A 19784-nucleotide genomic window follows, 5' to 3' on the forward strand; every position below is an offset into this window, starting at 1 on the left:
AAAGAGTCTCTTGATAAGTTGGGTTACTCCTGTATCCAGGAACCACAACTCAGAGAGAAGGGGGCTCATAGACCTCTTTCTTCCAAATCCCAAGTGGTTAATTTCTATGTTTTTGTTGACATTTCCCTGTGTTTATATATTGTTGTTGTTTATGAGAGTCTAATGTCTCAAAAAAAAATGAATATGCTTCCCATAGTGTTGTCATTTTAATGTGGAGTTGTTTAATTTGCCTCGTAAAATACTTTAGTTTTCTTAAAAACTAATCTGTTTTTAAGATTGTGCACCAAAGGATTGTTAATGTTTCTGTGTAACTAGAAATACCTGAAGAAAAAAGAAAAAATCAAAACTTTTTTTAACTTTTACAACATTCACCACCTCCTCACTTAATATATTCCTTATCATTATTAAAGGAATCAAACTCTATGTTTCCTTATAAAGCTGTCTACCCCTCTGGAGAAGCATAACCTATCTCTCACTAGGGTGCCACTTAAATCTTGAGGAGAGTAAAGAAAACGTGTGAGGACCCCAGATCTGCATGTTTTCACATCTCTGTTGTGGATATGTGGGAATCGTGTGTGTGTGTGGGGGGGGGGGGGTGACTGTGTATTGCATGTGTGAATTGTGCATGTGGACTGTGCGTATTTTGTGCATGCGTGGAGACTGTGGGTGTGCGTGGGCTGGGTGTGAGTGTGGGGATTGTGTGTGTGTGTGCATGTGTGGACTGTGGGTGGCCTGCTCAACATTTTGGTGGATGTTTCATTCCCACCCCTTTTACTACGACCCTGGTCAGACCACTTTTATGCCCGTGACAGCTTCATGAAGCACAAAACATGGAGCAATACATGGCATGAAATTGGCAACAAAGCCGAGCAAAAGGAGGAACAATTCTCTGGCAGGATGTGTTCACAATATGGCTGATTGGATCTGGAAGCAGATGCCAGCAGCGGGTATTGTCCTGGTGACTGAAAAGACATGACCCCTGAGAAACCGAAGACAAGGAGGCTCTCCTCCCGAACCAAGGGGGAGGGGAGAAGAGGTGAAACCAATGAATAAATCAGGCAATGAAAACCAGGGAGAAAAGAAAATGCTAACGAGGACTTTTTATGGGGAAAAGGGGGCAGTTCAGTATGCAATCGCTCCCGCTCCCCAGCTAGCTGAACACTTTCTCAGACAATGGCTTTTTAACAGATGGGAGACCCAGTGAAAGAAGCCAACTTTTGCGCAGTGGAGAATCCCTGTTTGTTTAGTCTGCTGCTGGGCAGGTGTCTGGAGAAAGGCGATCCAGCAGGTTAAGTGCCTTGGTGCCAGTTTAATACAGAGCAGCCAAGATGTCAGAGGCGACTGGTTTTATTGGGGAGGACTGCGCTTCTTATAATGGTTTGTGAAATGCTGAAGAAAGGAAGCGGACTGGAAGTTGCCTCCTGAAGTGCCAGCCCTCTCTCCCTCTCCCCTCCCCCCCCCCCCCCCCCCCCCCCCCCCCCCCCCCCCCCCCCCCGTTGCTCTCTCACCTCTCTCTCACCAGCCCTGGGGCCAAAAAACTTGTTGAAGAGCTGTCCATCAAGTGAAGGATGAGGAGGGATGGGAATACCACACAGCCTGCATTCTCAAACCAAATATCATATTTCCAAACACTTTAAACACATAAAGGCAATTAAGTGCATTTAAAAGTGGGATGTAATCTTATTTTCATCAAGTGGGCTCTCTGAAATTTTACTGTGCTAGAGAGGCTTTGCATTATCCAGCAGACTTGAGAACCATTTAGACTCCATCACTGCACTAGAAGTTTTTGTGTTGGCTTCCAGTAGTGTTGGGCTCTGTGGACTGGGTTGCAGAGTTTGAGATGGATACACTGGGGCTATGGCTGGGGAGTCTGCAGACCTTCTCTTATAGCTCATTGGCCTTGCTCTTCCAGAGATTTTCAAGAAGGTGAATGTACTTTTTCAGAGATGAGCTAACTCTTGCAGAAGAAAAGTGTGTGTGTGTGTGTGTGTGTGTGTGTGTGAGAGAGAGAGAGAGAGAGAGAGAGAGAGAGAGAGAGAGAGAGTTGTGCTTGTAAAGAGGAAAAGTTCAGAAGATTTCCCCTCATTACAGAGAGTGCATGTAATAGAAGCCAAAGGAATATCTGTGTGAGGAATCTGGGGTTTGGTTTTCAGCCTTAATTATATTGTGAGGAGGACGTGTTCAAGGCGAATGAAGGATCTGGGTTGGGTGGGTGGCAGGGATATTATTCCCTTTGATTTGTGAGACATGGATTGTATGAGACGGGAACACAATGCCCACCCATCTCCTTACCCCTTACTACCAGCTAATTCTCATGAATCAGTAGTTTATTCACCATTTTCAACCACTTTATTCCTAATGTAACAAAGGCATTATCATGTGGGCTGGTATTTGCCTCACTCCGAGACATGATTCACCAGGGTTGGAAGCTTATAACTCAAAGCGACTCTGGTCGCAGTCCTCCATAAGGCAGGGCTTGGCCATTCATGAGACAAAGAGCACTTTGAAAAGATCGAGAGAATAGTCATTGGAAATTGTAAAAGACAGAAAACTTCTCATTACATGTTAATAATAGAGTTTAATACTTTGTTTCTGTGCAATCTCATGAAATTCATTTTATTTTATAAGAATTTTTAAAAGGATTAGCTTCTTTTTGCATAAAGTTATCAGCTTGCTGTTAATAGCTTTAAAATATGCTGAATGTTTTTGACATGAAAATCAAGTATCTCATTATCGCTGTTATCAAAAACATTTAGTGAGCATCTCCTATGTACAAAGAGCTGGGTTGAAGAGTCACAGGACAGAACCCTGTCCCAAGGTATTTTGATAGTCTGTCCCAATGAATCATTTTTTCATGTCTTTGCAGTGGTTTAGCTCTCACAAAACAGCATGTCTAAGTTTGAAGGGAGTTGGGGTACCAAAGGGGACAAGAATACTGGGACATTTGGTGCACTATTCTGTGCATCTTTTAATGCCATCCCTAAATAACAATGATGATGACAAAATTACAACTGTCATGTATTGGAAACATACAATATAAAAGGACTGTGCTGAGTGCTTTAAATTATTATTAAATTCCCCTAGCTACTCTATGTGGTTTCTGCTCATATTATTCCCATTTTATACATGGAGTCTGAGCTTAGCGAGTTTAAGAAACCGTAGTCTTTTAAGAAGTGGCACTGCTTGGATTTAAGCGCAGTCCTGTCTGACTTCAAAGCCATATTCCTAACCATTTTGTCCTGTTGCTTAGTTCTGCAAATACATAAGAATGTATTTATTTGAGTAAAACTTATATGTTGGATATCTACTATTTGAAAACAAAGTATATAAAATCTTGGCAAGATTTTATTTAAGAAATAAGTCTTAGGAGGGTCTTGTGGTGAAATACAAAGTGATCAAATCTTTTTTAGAAATTATTTATTTAAAGTCAAGTTAGTTAACATACATTGTTGTATGGGTTTCAGGACAAAGTAATTAAATCTTTATGTACCTTGTCAGATATATGAACCTTGGATGATGGGAGACAAAAAACATCAATAACTTTCAATAACTATATTCCAGTTCCAGTTATCTATGTCTAAGAGTTTCGCAGAATTATTTCAGAGTGTTGACAATGTGTGCTTTTACTAACTCCATCAATAAAGCAATGACATCGAAGTCTATTTTACTTTGTTTATTATTTTAAAGACTGCATGTTAAGAGGTAGAGTAAGGGTTATTAGTGGTTACTATTGAAATGCCAAAATTAAACTAATGCTGAAATCCTCAAGGTTGGCCCTATCATCAAGCACCAGCCTGACTCTGCATTCATAAAGGGGTTTTTAGTAGAAATGAGAGGTTTCAGGTAGTACTTGTCATTCCCATGAAGATCTTCAATCAGTGACCTCTCCGTGGTTCCTGTATCTCATCTGACATTCATATTCAGTATAAAAGTAATTCCACCAGAATTAAAAGTTATTTTAGATTTACATTAAAAAAAACGCAGAAATGGAGTCTCCTGCTATCTTTGTTAAGTGTTTGTTGGGCTGTGGTTGTATAGTTCTTAACCAGTATGAAGATGAGGGGGACCCAGAAAGGAAACTAGTGTTCTTGTGTAAACGTCAGTTCAAAGAAGAATGCTCAGGTCAAGTCTCTGGGTTACGAACCAAAATTTGGAAATAGATGATTTTAAGGTTCCATTCAATTAAGGTCCAGCTTGAGAAAAAAACTTGATCTTTACAATCTTAACTCCATTCTGTTACATGGCAGGGATTTACACAGATGCTTCTGTTGGTGCTTTGTAAGTATTTATTAAATATTTGTTGAAAGAAAATGAATATACATCTTTCCTTCCATTAGTCGACTGTATGCTACTTGAAAGCATAGACCAGCTTATTCTCTTTTTTGCTTTCAGCCATCTGCTGCATACTACATGCTCAATACATATTTGTTGAATGAATACATTTATTAACCCATTTTACAGACAAGGAAACCAAGACAGAGAAAGGTTAAATAACTAGTCTTGTCATGCAGCTAGCAAGTGGTCGGGAGAGTCAGGATTGGAATCCTGGTTTTAGAGCAGGAGTTCTTAGCCATAATGATAATGTGTGGCTAATTAAAGATGTCCACAAGTTCTTTGAGATTTTTCTCATTTTGAGTTGAGATCTTTGCCTTCCTCTCTTTGAATTTGGGTCAGTTATGCAACTGCTTTGATCAACAGAATATGTAGGAGATAATACTATCACAGCTACTAGGCCTAGGCTGGGCCATGTAAAAAGTCTTACTACCCTGAGACAGCCATATTGGAGAGGACTCACATAGGTGCCCCAGCAGTGACCAGCCTTCCAGCTATCCCCACTAAGGTACTAGACATGCACGTGAAGTTATCTAGTTCAGCTCCTCTGCCAGCTGAGTACCGCTGAGTAACCTCTGTCAGCTTCCAGCTGAGTCCTGAATTCCTGACCCATGAAATTGTGAGATACTAAAAAAAACACTTTAACAGTAATGACAGTGACACCACCACCATCATCAAGGATGTTATTGAAGTCACTAAGCTTTTGGTAGTTTGTTATATACGGCAGTAGGTAACTAGTAAGGAAGTCTGTAATTGAATGGAAAGGTATGGAATTCCACAAACCTCAAGATGAAAGAACATCTGTGTGAGAAAAGAAAGAGATAAAGAGAATTACTATTGTTGTTGGAAGTTACTATAAACTGCTTGGTCATATAGGTGACACAGATCATGCTTTCCTGACACAAAGACAAAATAGAGTAAGGATGAATGACTCATTCCATAAAAGTGAAGTATGTGTGTAAAACTGGACTTATTTTGCTAATAATTTAGTCACTTAAGTGGTAGAGGATGTAACAGAAAACTGACCCTTAATTCAGGTTTCTACTTGGATATCTAACAGGTGTCTCAAATTTAGCATATCCAGCATAGAACTCAAGTTTTCCACTTTATCTTTTCTGGACTACTTCTTCAGCATTACACATCTCAATATATGATAGTTTCTCAGGTTCAAAACTTCGGGGTTTTTGACTCTGCCCATATCCAATATTCAATCCACCTGCAGTTTTATCTATATTGCCTTCAAATTTATAGCAACTCTATGGGAAAGCAACAGGTTTTGTGTGAATAAAAACAAAGAGTTCCATGGTCAATTATAGTTGAAAAATTGATGAGGTCCTTTGTTGTAAGATTTTTTTTCTAAAAAAAGAATGTAGAGCCACTACAGTTTAGGATAATGTACTTTATGGCTCAGGCAATGTTTCCTCCCCCCAAAATTATTTGACCAGTATTAATGTTACATGGAACAAACTTGGGGAAAAGCTGTTCTGGCATCATATATCCTGTATTCAGTAAAGTATTTAATAGTTTCTGTGATACTGTTGTGGAAATGGAAGAGAAATGTGGGATGCATGAGAATATTGTCAGGTGGGTTTACTTCTAGTCAAAACAAAAACATTCAGGGGGTGCCTGGGTGGCTCAGTCAGTTAAGCGACCGGCTTCAGCTCAGGACAAAAACATTTATGGAAAGTGATAAAGAGACCTCTTCAGTAGAGAGAGATTTTTTTTATGGCAATGGCATCAATTAATATTTTAATCACCATATTAAATGGCAGTATGGAAATTTAGCAAGTTTGTGAATACTCACAAAGTTGGGTGAGCTAGCCAATACGTTGGGTAGATTCAAAACCTTTTCTTTAGATTGGAATGTAGAACTTGAAAGCATCAAATGATATTGTCCAGGCATAGTAGAAAAAAAATCTACATACTTAATTTTCAAGAAAGATATATTGATTAACTATAAGATCGAGATAGATTTGGCCTGACAGTGGAAAAGACAAGTTTGTATGGTTGCAAAAAAATGCTTATGCAATATTAATCTCTATTTGTGGAGAAGTCTAGATAAACAGACCTGATAAATAAGTATGCATATATCGTAAACTCTCTCAAGGCAAAATTTCTGCATCTGTTAATGCAGAAGCCTCATCACTTTTAGACAGTCATGCTATTTTTTTGTTTCTCTCTAGTCAATGACCACCCCTGTTCTGAAGCCTTGACATTTCCTCTTCCCTCAAGCTCTTTCCTCATACCTTTTTACTTTCTCTTTACTTCCTCTTCTCTCTTACTCAGGGTACATCAACTACTGTAAAAGCCACACACTTGTCTGTATTAATCAGCGTAGGTATTGGCTCTAATATAAAGCCCTCAAATTTCAGTGTATTAAAATAATGAGGTAACTTTTTATCCACACAATAATTTAATGCAAGTGTTCCTTGTTGGGTAGATATCCTACTTCCTTACGTAACTTCTGAGCCCAATATATCTACCAAAATTCTAGAATTAATTATTGAGCAGATAGTTCACAGAAGGGGTAACGTACATTTATTCTAATATTTCTAGCATTCAGCAAAGTGACAGGCATTCATTCATTGATTTAACAAATATTTATTGAGTGCCAACTTTGCATTAGCCAGTGTTCTCAGCCCTGGTAAAGCTGATAAGACAGAAAATGTTACAGTTTTCATGGAGTTTGTATTATTGTGGGGAAAGACAGATAATAAACACATAATCAATGAGTGAGATAATAATAGGGCTCTGAAGAAAATACACCTGAGGGATGTGATGGAGCTTGTGCATATGGGAGCTACTTCAGATTGATAGACCCTTTTGAAAATATGAGACTTTAATTGAAACCTGTCAAGATGAAGCTGCCTCTACAAAGATCTGGTGAGAGGGTGTACCAAGCAGAGCAAGGAGTGGATGCAAAGGATCCAAGCAGGAATCAACTTGGTGTGTTCTAGTAACTGGACAAGGATAGAAGATAGGAGATGAATTTATAGAAGTAATGGGGGTTGCGTTATTATAGAGCCACACTGGAAGTACTAAGGAATTTGGATTTTATTCTGAATGTGAATAGAAGTCAAATGAGGGTTTTCAGCAGGGAGTGATATGACCTAATATACTTTTTTCAAAGTTGGCTCTGGCTGGTGCATGGAGACGAGATTCTGAAGAGGACCAGAGCAGAAGGAGGGAAATCAGCAGAAGCAGGAGTTGCAGTAATGCAGGTAAAAGACTATGGACCTGGTTGAGGATGATAACAGTGGAAATGCATAGAAATGGACAGATGTGGGCTATGTTTTAGAGTGAGAATTGGCAGGAATAGATTTAGATTTGCCAGTGTGAGCATCTGGATGAATGGTGGTGACACTTACTGAGATGGTGAAGACCTAATTTGAATAGGCCAACTTTGAGGTACCAATTAAATATGCAAATGGAATTATCAAACAGGCAGGTGGATGTACTGTCTGAAGTATAGGGGAAAGACTAGAACTGGAGGTATCAGGTTTGGGTCATTCACCTCTTTGTAAGATGGCCACGGCAGTCCGTCACATCCCAGTCAAATGGGTACAAAAGAGTCTCCCATACTTTGTCTGTTTCCAAGAAAGAGGAAAGTTTGTCAGACTTATCCTCATACTCATTGACTAGAGTTGCATCACATGACTGTGCCTAAGTCAGCCATTGACAAAGAGAATGGGCTAACCATAGTGGGCTTGGTTAATCAGAACTAGCCCTTAGACTGAGGGTGGAGCCAGCTTTTCCCAATATCTAAGGCAATATGGAGGTGAGTGGATGTGTGGACAAATCAAGGGAAGGAGAAAAGATGGGACAGATATTAGGGGTCAACCAACATTCTTGTTAAAGTCCAATTAAGTTTTCTTATCATTAAACAGGACAGTGCATTACCTCACAGTATGTGTGATCTCAACTGAGTCAATGGTATGAAAGCTTTGTAAACCATAAAACAGTATAAAATAGTTAAGTTAGTTTGAATCAGACTGTTCCTAACATTGCTCCATTTCTCTGTTTTACTCAAGGGTTGCTGGTGTTCTGGCAGTATTTGTTATTATGTTGCTTAAGAGTTTCTTTCAAAGGCTTAAGAAATGAATTGAGGATTAAGCATAAGTTTAGCTGCCCTTAACATGTTTCCTTTCATCAGTAGACATGTGTTTCCATCAGTAGACATATGTTTTTCCCTTACCATGTGTCACTAATGTTTTTGTCCTTTCTTGTATCCAACACATGAAACATGGAATTATTTTCAAACTTATGAGAAGGAAGTTCATCAGAGAGCCTGCTGAACTCTCTGAGGCATTCATTTGCCCTTTGGTAGAGAGCAACACATAAGAAAGTGACTTACCTGAACTTGGCTGCTGGCAGAGTTGAAATGTTCATTTCTCAATTATTAAGAGCCTAAAAGGTAGTAGGTGCTGATCAGAACATATAATAAATGTCACCCCTGATCTAGAATACAGGAATTATCAGTTCCAATGATAGGTTTAATGTCCACTGTATTCTACTTGCTTTCAAACATTTTTATATAGATATTAACATATCACAAGTGCTTTTAGGGCAAGGCACACGGCTATATTGTGTACCAACATTTTGTTTTTAGCTATTTGTTCATTTACAAGCATTTGTTGTGTGTCTAACATATGCTAGACCCTGTACTAGGATTTTAAATAAAATAAATATGATCTTTTATTCTTATATTTTATGGGGCATACCCATTAGGAAGGAAGTTAGTAATTACACTAATAATCAGGTATGCATCTGACACTTGTGAGGCCTGGGGCAAAAGGACAAATGGATGCCATGTATCAAATATTTAAATACTTAATAGTGATGAGCTCTGACATTTGTCCAGTTCATGTTTTCTTCTGGAACCTCAAAGCTCACACCCTGGGGAGTTTCCTTGCAACATGGAGGCTAAAGGAGGCTTGCTCTCTTCCAAGTCAGTCCTGCTACTTGTGACCCTGAGTGGCAACAAGAAGCGTCTGGCAAAGGGCAAGAAAGAAGGTGGGCTGTGTCCCAGTTGGTGGACTGAATCAGACACTGACATAGGAACAGACATTGTCCAGATGCTGGGAACTGGGCTGGGAGGTCTCATGAGTCACTTTCTCATCCCCTTTTAGGCAGTTGTAGAGGAGAGAGATGGAGTGCAGTCTTCTGGGAAACTCTGTCTGCTTTGGGTGTTCTGGGGCAACAACTTCAAACAAAGGGGACTTCTACTATCTATTTCCCAGAGCAGAGGCTGAGATTTTCTTCTTCCTCAATCGACGCAGGTTCCTTTGTTCTCGACCGGGCATGGTGCAGCTTGCTCAGGACATCCTTCCATAATTCACTCAAAAGTAGACTGAACTCTCAACCCTCTTTTTTGGAGACTAAAAAAAAATTGTGTTCATTTTGATATCTGTGATATGTGTGGTTCTCTAAAGCAAGGGGCCTACGACAGAATCCCTCTTGCCTGGGTTTAAGTGTAGTTTGCCGGTAACCTTACACATGCATATGTAGCTATAAGCCGTGATAAGGGCTATGAAGGAAGAAGACAGAGGGCTAGGAGGAAGTGTGTACAGGAACGGCCATTTAGAGGAGTGGTGTGTGTGGTGTAGGTCAGGGAAGGCCTCCTGGAGAAAGTTTTAGGTAAGGCTGAGACTAGAGTGTAGGCTTACATTAACACCTAATCTGAGCGATGTTCTCAAGTTAGCTAATACATTTCATGGAAAGTTAGACTGCAACTCAGGTTCTTACAAAATGTAATCTTCATGTTTATTATTTTTTTATGAAAGTAATAACTCTTCATTACAAATCAAGTAATATAGATCTATAAGGTTAAAAAAATGACTATTTCCTGTAAAACCACCTCTCAGGAGATTTGAAATTAATACTGTGATTTAATTTTCTCCTAGGTTTTTTCTCATATATATACACTAATTTTTTATGTGCATATACAAATAATCACTTATTATTTTGTATCTTTCACTGCTCCAAGGTGGAGCCCTTTGTTCACTTTCATGGTAACCACCAGTTGACCAGTCACCTACTTTCCAGTTCCCGCAGTAGGATCCATAGGGGACTGAACATGTCCAATTTGTATTCCTTTCTATGGGTAAACATAATGTAGATAATTAATTACACCTAAAGCTAAGATCCATATAGTTTCTGTGTCATTTATGCATTAACCTGTCTGCTGGCTGTGGTGTGAAATCTAATAGGTTGGAATGAGTGCAACTCAGTTATTGTTCCTTTCCCTAATTTCCCATCATACTACCATCATCATCATCATCATCATCATCATCATCATCATCATTTGTTTCCCTTTTATTTTCAAATGATGCCTGAGGTTGCAGTGCTTATTCCTCTTTTAATGCCTGGAGACCATCTTCTTTCTCTTTATATTTGTAAACGCACTTGAGGCCAGTTCTGTGAGATATGGTCTACACCAAATCATGAACTCTCTCTTGGTCTTATTAGCTGTTATTGTCTATGTTGTTTCTAGGACTGAATTTAGAGAGTCCTAAACCTATATTCAGTTTTTGGTTTTGTTGTTTACTGATGGCGTGAACTTGGACAGGCAACTTCACTTCTCAGTGTTCTCCTTGTAACACAGAACATCAGAGTTCACTCTGACCTCCCCTTAGGGCTACTGAAAGATTACACTGAGATGAAGTGTGTGAAAGATCTTTGTGAACTGTAAAGTTTGTACTAATATTTTCTGGAATAAATTTCTGTTTAACTGAGCAATCACTACTTCCCTCTGCTCTTTTAATGACCATGTCCATAGTCATTCCCTAGAAAGTATGTCCTGAATCAAACAAGACAGAGGATAGAATAGTGTGCCCATTTTATTTCCTCCAACATGAATATACTTTCTTTTAAATATGGAAAAGTTTTACATATATATAGTTTTATATGTAGCATCCTTTATTTTAGTATATAGCTTAACACTTATAAATAACCACCATACAATTATTTCTCAATTTCAAACATTCCTTCTCTGTGGAAATTCTGATGGTAAGATGAAGGGAACATGCATTTATAATGAGTAGGCAGCTGACTTTTTTTATGGTTGATATAGAATTATGGTCTATTATCTATAGTTTGTTGCAAATAATGCCTAGGAAAGGTTTTAGGTGATTCATTAGGTGGTAATTTAAGTCCCTGCATATTATTATTGTTAATTAATGATAATAAAAACAATCCAAACGTTGGCATAGGGAGAGGTGACATCAAGTTTGATAGACTTTCTTGAGAAGGTTCCAAACACCACATAGATTTGGGGTTTTGTTTGAGCAGCTTTGTTGACCACTTTCATAATCCTGAAGCTGAAGCCAAGATGAGTTATTACTCATTTAATGTGTAGGCTGTTCCCCCCCCCACCCCTAATTGTAAATTATACAATCTCAGCCTCTATAGCCAGCAATATCTGACTTTATTGCTTTCCATTTTATGAAAATTAATTACAGCTCACATTCTGACACTGAAATTAAGGAGTAAGCACTAAATCTTATACACAACAATAGGAAATTAAGAGAACATTCTTTATTATCAGAATAAAGGGGGTGCTTTTTCTTCTCTTAAGGCACTGGACTATGAGATAAAATCAGATTTAAACAAGCATTGCTCCTCCTTAACTTGTGTCACTGCAGCATGAAAGACAGAGTAGAATTATGATATTTTAATTTTAAAAAACTACAACTCTTTCTATTTTGTCCTGAGGGACATTGTTTTGTGATAGCATGGTAGGCTATGGAACTCTGTCCCTGTAGGCACTGTCTTAGTAGGGAGCCAGGAGATGTAGGATGTGAGATAACTCATCTCTGTACCAATAATGGACCAAATTCACTGGATTCTATGAATTCCTCCAAAAGAAAAAATAATTTTGTAGAGAAAACTATAAGTATAAATAGCAAAGAGATTGAGATGTGTATACGAGTAAATGTGCCCCCTTGTGCTGGTATCATCCTTTGGCCACAGTTTTCACAAGAGCAGCAATTATATATACTATCCAACTTTATAAGTATTTCACAGTTAGTAAAGTATTTTCAAATACACATTTTATTTAGTAATCACAGTAATCCAGTGATAAAATTATTTTGTATACTTATTTATTTTTATTGAAGTATAGTTGACACACAAAATTACCTTAGATTCAACTTTACAACAGTGATTCGACAAATTTATATATTATGCCGTGCTTACCATAAGTGTGGCTACCATCTGTCACCATACATTGCTATTACAGTACCACCGATTATATTCCCTGTGCTGTAGCTTCTATCCCCGTGACTTATTCATCCCATAACTGGAAGCCTGGATCTCCCACTCCCTTTCACCCATTTTGCCCATCCACCCACCCCCTTTCCCTCTGGCAACCATCAGTTTGTGCTCTGTAATTATGTGCTCTGTATCAGTCTGTTGCTTTTTGTTTGTTTATTCACTTGTTTTGTTTTTTTAGATTCCACGTATAAGTGAAATCATATGTTGTTTGTCTTTCTCTGCCTTACTTCACTTGGCATAATGTACTCTAGGTTCATTCATGTTGTCACAAATAGCAAGATCTCATTCATTTTTATGGCTGAGGAATGTTCCATTATACACACGCACGCGCATGCACACACACACATACACACACACACACGATACATTTTCATTCATCAGCAAACACTTAGATTGCTTCCATATCTTGGTTATTGTAAATAATGCTGCAATAAGTATAGGAGTGCATATATCTTTTTGAATTAGTATTTTCATTTTCTTAGGATAAATGCCTAGTGGTGGAAAAACTGGATCATATGGTACTTCTATTTTTTATTTTTTGAGGAATCTTCATACTGTTTTCTACAGTGGCTGAACCCATTTTCATTTCTACCACTAGTACTAGAGGGTTCCTTTTTTTCCATATTCTTGCCAAACACTTGTTATTTCTTGTCTTTTGATTCTAGGCATTCTGACAGGTGTGAGGTGATACCTCAGTGTGGTTTTGATTAGCATTTCCCTGATGATTAGTGATGTTGAGCATCTTTTCATGTGTCATGAGAAAGTTAAAGACAGAAGGGGTCAGAAACCTATTCACTTCTTCTCCCCTGTCCTTAGCTACATTCTTTGAGGCACTTCTGTGGCAATCCATGGAGCATAGTTTGAAAACCGATTGCATAAAATTTAAAGTGTTCAATAAATGTTCAAACAGCATTCACTGAGCCCTCCCTGTATACAGCCACATAGTAACTGAGAAAGTTCTGTCCTTTCCTGCCACTGACCTAGTCTCTTTCTGATAATAAACAGAAGCATGTCTTTGAGAGACTCTAAAATAAGCATAGCACTGGCATCTGTTTTTGCTTCCTTAGCTAAAAACTAAATGTGAGGCTAAAAATCTTTGACGGGTTTTATTGCCACCATTATGAGGTATGCTGCATTAGATATTTACACAATTTAGGGCGGTGTTTTTGTGTGTGTTGAAATTTATCAGTACTGTATCTTGATACTCTTATTCAGAGGTGTCTTGATAGTTAATGCCCCCAAAAGTCAATGTTACTATATTTCACCACTACATTTCAAGTGGTAGTAACTACAGGTTTTCTTGCCATGTGGCCGATCATCCATGTGACCCTCCCACTGGAAAATACCATGTATTATAATGTTTTTGAGCTTCCAAGTTTTGAATAACATATTTCTCCCCCTCATCAACATTCATTGACATACATCAATATTTTGGATAAATGGTATGAGTCAAAGATTATGCCTAGATACCATCAAATGACCTCAGTTCTGACTCCATATCAGAATTACGATAGCTACTGTCCATAAATGAGTCTATGGATTTAAATTTCATTTCATTAATCTAAGTAAATCCATTATTTTCATGGAATGTCTACCATGTGTCAAATGCTATGCTAGCTGCTGAGGTAAAGCAGTGAACAGAAGAGACACACACTGTCCTCTGTGAGCTTATAGTCTGGTGAGGTAGCCATATTAATAAACAGAGAGCTACTTGTGGTTAATGTGAAAAATCTTTTGAAACAACACAGGGTCCTAAGTCAAGACTTTGAAGAGGAATTTAATTCAGTCTTAGGAAGTGACATTAAAGGACTTGGTGTTAGATAAAGATAAAAATGGTAGGTATTGGAAAGGAACTTTTGGAATAGCAGAATATGGGGCTAGCTAAGTCCCTTTCTCAAAAATCAATGATAGAAATGGAAGAAACTTTCAAAAAACAACAATTTATTAAGGACTCTAGAAACTTAGAAACATTTATTCAAGAAAAACAACAAAATCTTAAATAACGGTGGGGTTTTAGCTCTTCAGCTCTATTGGTATAGAAGTTGTACCAGGGTAGGGTAAGGGGTAAGAACTACTTGAAGAGGCTGACTTGATTTGGAGCAGGTACATGCCCTGAGGCATTGTAAGCAGTAGCAATCTCAGTGGCAAACAGAAAATTCCAGCTTCAGAGCTAGCTTGGTGTTGTCATTGAGGTGGGGTAAGCAATAGACATGCATACTAGAAAGAAATTCAGCAGGGAGATCTAGGTAAATAAGGTAGCCATAGTGAGCCTTAAACTCTCACATAGCCTAGGTGGTTTTGAAGGGTGTATGCTTGTAAAAGGCTATGCACATTCCCAAGAGAGACTAGAGAGGACCTAGTTATCTAATGCCCCCTACCTCAACGTGAGGCCTAGAAAATGCACAGGGGAGAATGGGAAACCCCAGAAAAAGCAAAAGCAGGATAAATGACTGAGCTTTTAAAGTAATTTCTATCTCTTTATTGATGTTTTTTATTTGATGAGTCATTATTGTCATGCCTTCCTATAAATTTTTTCCCAGCTTCATCAAAGCACAATTGACAAATAAAAATTATACAAAGTATGTTTTCTAATGCAGTGGTACTAAATTAGAAATGGATAACTGAAAGAAATTTTGGGAGGGTAGGAATCTATGAAAATTAAAAAAGAAACACACCTAGGTGTTCAAAACATAGGCGTGGGCTGCAGGAAGATTGGCAGCCTCACTCACATCAAGCAAAGCTGCTGTGGGGTGCCTTTTGCGATGGTGCTAAGAAGGCAACTGTTTTATACAGTTTCTATGGAGTGGGACACACAGATGGTGAATGGGTCCTTGCTGCTTGACCCTGCGGGCCTGGAGGCAGAGGAGCCAGGATCCTGCCCCATGGCTGTCATCCTGCAGCCCGAGAAGTGCACTGTGTTCCAATGCACATGGTGTGCTATGCTGTGCTCGCTGATTCTGCACCTCTCCTGGGACCTGTTACAGTCCCTTGGATCTGTAGTTTTCTATAGAGTCACAAATGACATGGTATGGGAAGCTCCCTTCCTAGTTGGCATTGAGGGTTGGTTCAAAGGGAGCACAACCTTGTATTCTGTATTACCTGTGGGACTCCAATTGGTTTCCATTTGTATTCTACCCATGCTGCCCTGGCTGCTGTCTCAGTGACAAAATGATGTGCTCTTAAAAACAAAAGTCACAGTAAATGAATCTGAGATAGATATTCACAACTTTCTACCAGAAATTGTTGCAGAGCTGAAAGAGAAGATAATGTTAATGCATGCTCATTTAAATTCACTGATAATTCTGAAGGAAGTAACTCCTGACTAGCCCAAGCCAGAAAACTGATCCAGAATCAAAACTTAAGTATGGGGTCAGGCCTAATTGCAATCTTCAACAGCAGGCACTGTTTGATCAATTCTCAAGAAAGATTGGCTTCAAGAATGGATGGGAAATGGGGTTTATTATTATTACCTCTACGTTGATTTTCTAAATGATTTGTGAAGCTGTTTCTAGAAGATGAAAAGCTTAGAAGCCTCTGTCCAGGTTTTTTTTTTTTCAACGTTTATTTATTTTTGAGACAGAGAGAGACAGAGCATGAACGGGGGAGGGGCAGAGAGAGAGAGGGAGACACAGAATCGGAAACAGGCTCTAGGCTCTGAGCCATCAGCCCAGAGCCTGACGCGGGGCTCGAACTCACGGACCGCGAGATCGTGACCTGGCTGAAGTCGGACGCTTAACCGACTGCGCCACCCAGGCACCCCTGTCCAGGTTTTATAACTGTTTGCCTTAAGAACTTATTTTAGCTTGTCATTTTCATAAATACTTATTTCTGAAAACATCTTTTATTGCAAATTCAGGTTAAGAGACAATGTCTTGTCAATGCTCTCATTTAAAGATGCACCGTTGTTATGACAATAGAGTTGTATTTAATGTTGAAAAATAAAGGAAATGCATCTACAGAACTCATGGGTCAAAGAAGAAGTCACAAGGGAAATTAGAAAATAATATGAATTGAATGAAAATGGAAACACAATTATGGGATTGCTAAAACAGTGTTCAGAGGAAATTTTTATAGTGTTAAACACCCATATTAGTAATGAAGAAAGATCTCAAAAAAATAACCTAAGGGACTAGAAAAAGAACAGAGCCAACTAAACCTAAAGCAAGTTGAAGGGAGGAAATAAAACATACATCAAAAAATGGAAAACATAAAAACAATAGAAGACATCAGTGAAACCAAAAGTTAGTTTTTTTGGTAAGAAAAAATTTTTAAAAATTGCCAAACTTTTATAGAGACTCGGCAAGCAAAAAAGAGAGAAAACTCAAAGTCAGGAATTAAAGAGGGGACACCATTACTGTCCTCACAGAAATGACAGTTTGTGAGTTTCTAAAAATGTGTCCATTTCTTACAGATTGCCCAGTTTGCTGGCATATAATTGCCTTAGTGTTCTCTTATAATTGTTTGTATTTCTGTGGTGATGGTTGTGATATCCCCTATTTCATTTGTGATTTTTTTATATGTTTGGATCCTTTCTATTTTCTTTTTTGATAAGTCTGGCTAAAGGCTTATCTGTTTTGTTAATTCTTTCAAAGAACCAGCTCTTTGTTTTGTTGATCTGTTCTACTATTTTTTTGTATGTGTTTGTTTCTATATCATTTATTTCTGCCCTACTCTTTACGATTTCCTTCTGCTGGCTTTAGGCTTTATTTGCTGTTCCTTTTGTAGCTCCTTTACATGTAAGTTTATGTTGTGTATTTGGGACTTTCTTGAGATAGGCCTGAATTGCAATATACTTCCCTTTTAGGACTGCCTTTGCTGCATCCCAAAGGTTTTGGACTGTCATGTTTTCATTTTCATTGGCTTCCATGTATTTTTTTAAATTTCTTCTTTAATTTCCTGGTTAACCCATTCATTCTTTAGTAGGATGTTCTTTAACTTCCATGTATTTGAGGGCTTTACAAATTTTTTCTTTTGTTTGACTTCAAGTTTTATAGTGCTGTGATCTGAAAATATGCATGATATGATTTTGATCTTTTTGTACTTGTTGAGGGCTGATTTGTGACCCAGTATGTGATATATTTTGGAGAATGTTCTGTGTACACTTGAAAAGAATAGGGGCGCCTGGGTGGCGCAGTCGGTTAAGCATCCGACTTCAGCCAGGTCACGATCTCACGGTCCGTGAGTTCGAGCCCCACGTCAGGCTCTGGGCTGATGGCTCAGAGCCTGGAGCCTGTTTCTGATTCTGTGTCTCCCTCTCTCTGCCCCTCCCCCGTTCATGCTCTGTCTCTCTCTGTCCCAAAAATAAATAAACGTTGAAAAAAAAAATTAAAAAAAAAAAAAAAGAAAAGAATATATTCTGCCGCTTTAAGATGAAATATTATGAATACATCTGTTAAGTTCATCTGGTACAGTGTGTCATTCAGAGCCATTGTTTTCTTGTGGATTTTCTGCTTAGATGATCTGTCCATTGTTGTAAGTGGGGTATTAAAGTCTCCTACTATTATGGTATTATTATAAATGGGTTTCTTTATGTTTGTGATTAATTGATTTATATATTTGGGTGCTCCTAAATTGGTAGCATAAATATTTATAGTTGTTAGATCTTCTTGATGGATAGACCGCTTAATTATGATATAATGCCCTTCTTCATCTCTTGTTAGTCTTTGTTTTAAAATCTAGTTTGTCTGAGATAAATATGGCTACGTTAGCTTTCTTTTGATGTCCATTAGCATGATAGATGGTTCTCCATCCCCTCCCTTTCAATCTGAAGGTGTCTTTGGGTCTAAAATGAGGCTCTTGTAGGCAGCATATCAATGGATCTTGCTTTTTTGTTTTTTTGTTTTTTTAAATCAATTTTGATACCCTATGTCTTTTGACTGGAGCATTTAGTCCATTTACATTCAGAGTGATTACTAAAAGATGAATTTAGTGCCACTGTGTTACCTGTAGAGTTGGTGTTTCTGTTGATGCTCTCTGGTCCTTTCTAGTCTTTGTTGCTTTTGGTTTTCTTTTTCCCTCCACTTAAAGAGTCTCCCTTAAAATGTCTTGTAGGACTGAACTCCTTTAGGTTTTATTTGTCTTGGAAACTCTCTCTTTCTCCTTCTATTTTGAATGACAGACTTGCTTGATAGAGTATTCTCGGTTGCTTATTTTTTCCATTCAGCGTATTGAACATATCTTGTCACTCCTTTCTGGCCTGCCAAGTTTCTGTAGACAGATAGGCTGTGAATCTGATCTGTCTTCTATTGTAGGTTAAGGACTTTTTTCTCTTGCTGCTTTAATGATTCTTTCCTTGTCTGTGTATTTGGTGAATTTCACTATGATATGTCTTGGTGATGGCCAGCTTTTGTTGAATTTAATAGGAGTTCTCTGTATTTCTTAGAGTTTTATGTCTGTGTCCTTCCCCATATTAGGGAAGTTTTCAGCCAAAATTTACTCACATAAACCTTCTGCCCCTTTTTCTCTCTCTTCATCTTCTGGGACTCCTATGATATGAATGTCATTCCATTTTAATAAATCACTGAGTTCCCTAATTCTGCCTTTGTGATCCTTGACCTTTGTTTCCCTCTTCTTTTCAGTATCATTATTTTCCATACTTTTATTGTCTATATTGTTCCTCTGCTTCATCCATCCTCATTTTTATGGCCTCCATTTGGGTTTGCATTTCAGTTATAGCACTTTTAATTTTGGCCTGACTAGATTTTACTTCTCTTATCTCTCCAGAAAAGGAAACTCTGGTGTCTTCTATGCTTTTTCAAGCCCAGCTTGTATCCTTACAATTTTTGTTTTAAATTCTAGTTCAGACATCTTACTTATATTTGCATTGATTAAATCCCTGGCCACCATTGCTTCCTGTTCTTTCTTTTGAAGTGTACTCCTCTATCTTTTCATTTTGGAGGAAGAAACAACAACAACAATAATACAATGAAATAAAAATTCAAAAATTAAAATAAAGGAAGCTAGATCCTAGGTGTGCTTTGGTTTGCTTGTTAAGAGAAGCTGCCATATTCTCTCCCTCAAATTATGAAGATTGTTCTATTAATCCTCAGATTGATATTCTAGGTGTTCAAAATGGTTTGGTTTTGCTCTAGCTATGTTCAAGGAATAAGACAAGCCCAGAGTCCCTTACTATTCTGACATCTATACTCCTCCTGCCCTTGCAGAACTGAAAAGGATTA

General features: G+C 38.2%; 1 long non-coding RNA gene and 1 pseudogene across 7 annotated transcripts in view; both read left to right on the forward strand.

Annotated features, from left to right (window-relative positions):
• Positions 1–19784, forward strand: part of LOC109499079 — a 283874-nt gene that overhangs the window by 117897 nt on the left and 146193 nt on the right. For all 7 annotated transcript variants that reach the window (XR_006596974.1, XR_006596972.1, XR_006596969.1 and 4 more), the window contains one exon: positions 7463–7553. This is a non-coding gene — a long non-coding RNA (uncharacterized LOC109499079). The remainder of the gene's footprint in view (positions 1–7462; positions 7554–19784) is intronic.
• On the forward strand, positions 13111–16127 carry LOC123385022 (annotated as a pseudogene).

Source organism: Felis catus, chromosome B1 (assembly GCF_018350175.1).
Source record: "Felis catus isolate Fca126 chromosome B1, F.catus_Fca126_mat1.0, whole genome shotgun sequence".
NCBI classification, from domain to species: Eukaryota; Metazoa; Chordata; class Mammalia; order Carnivora; family Felidae; genus Felis; species Felis catus.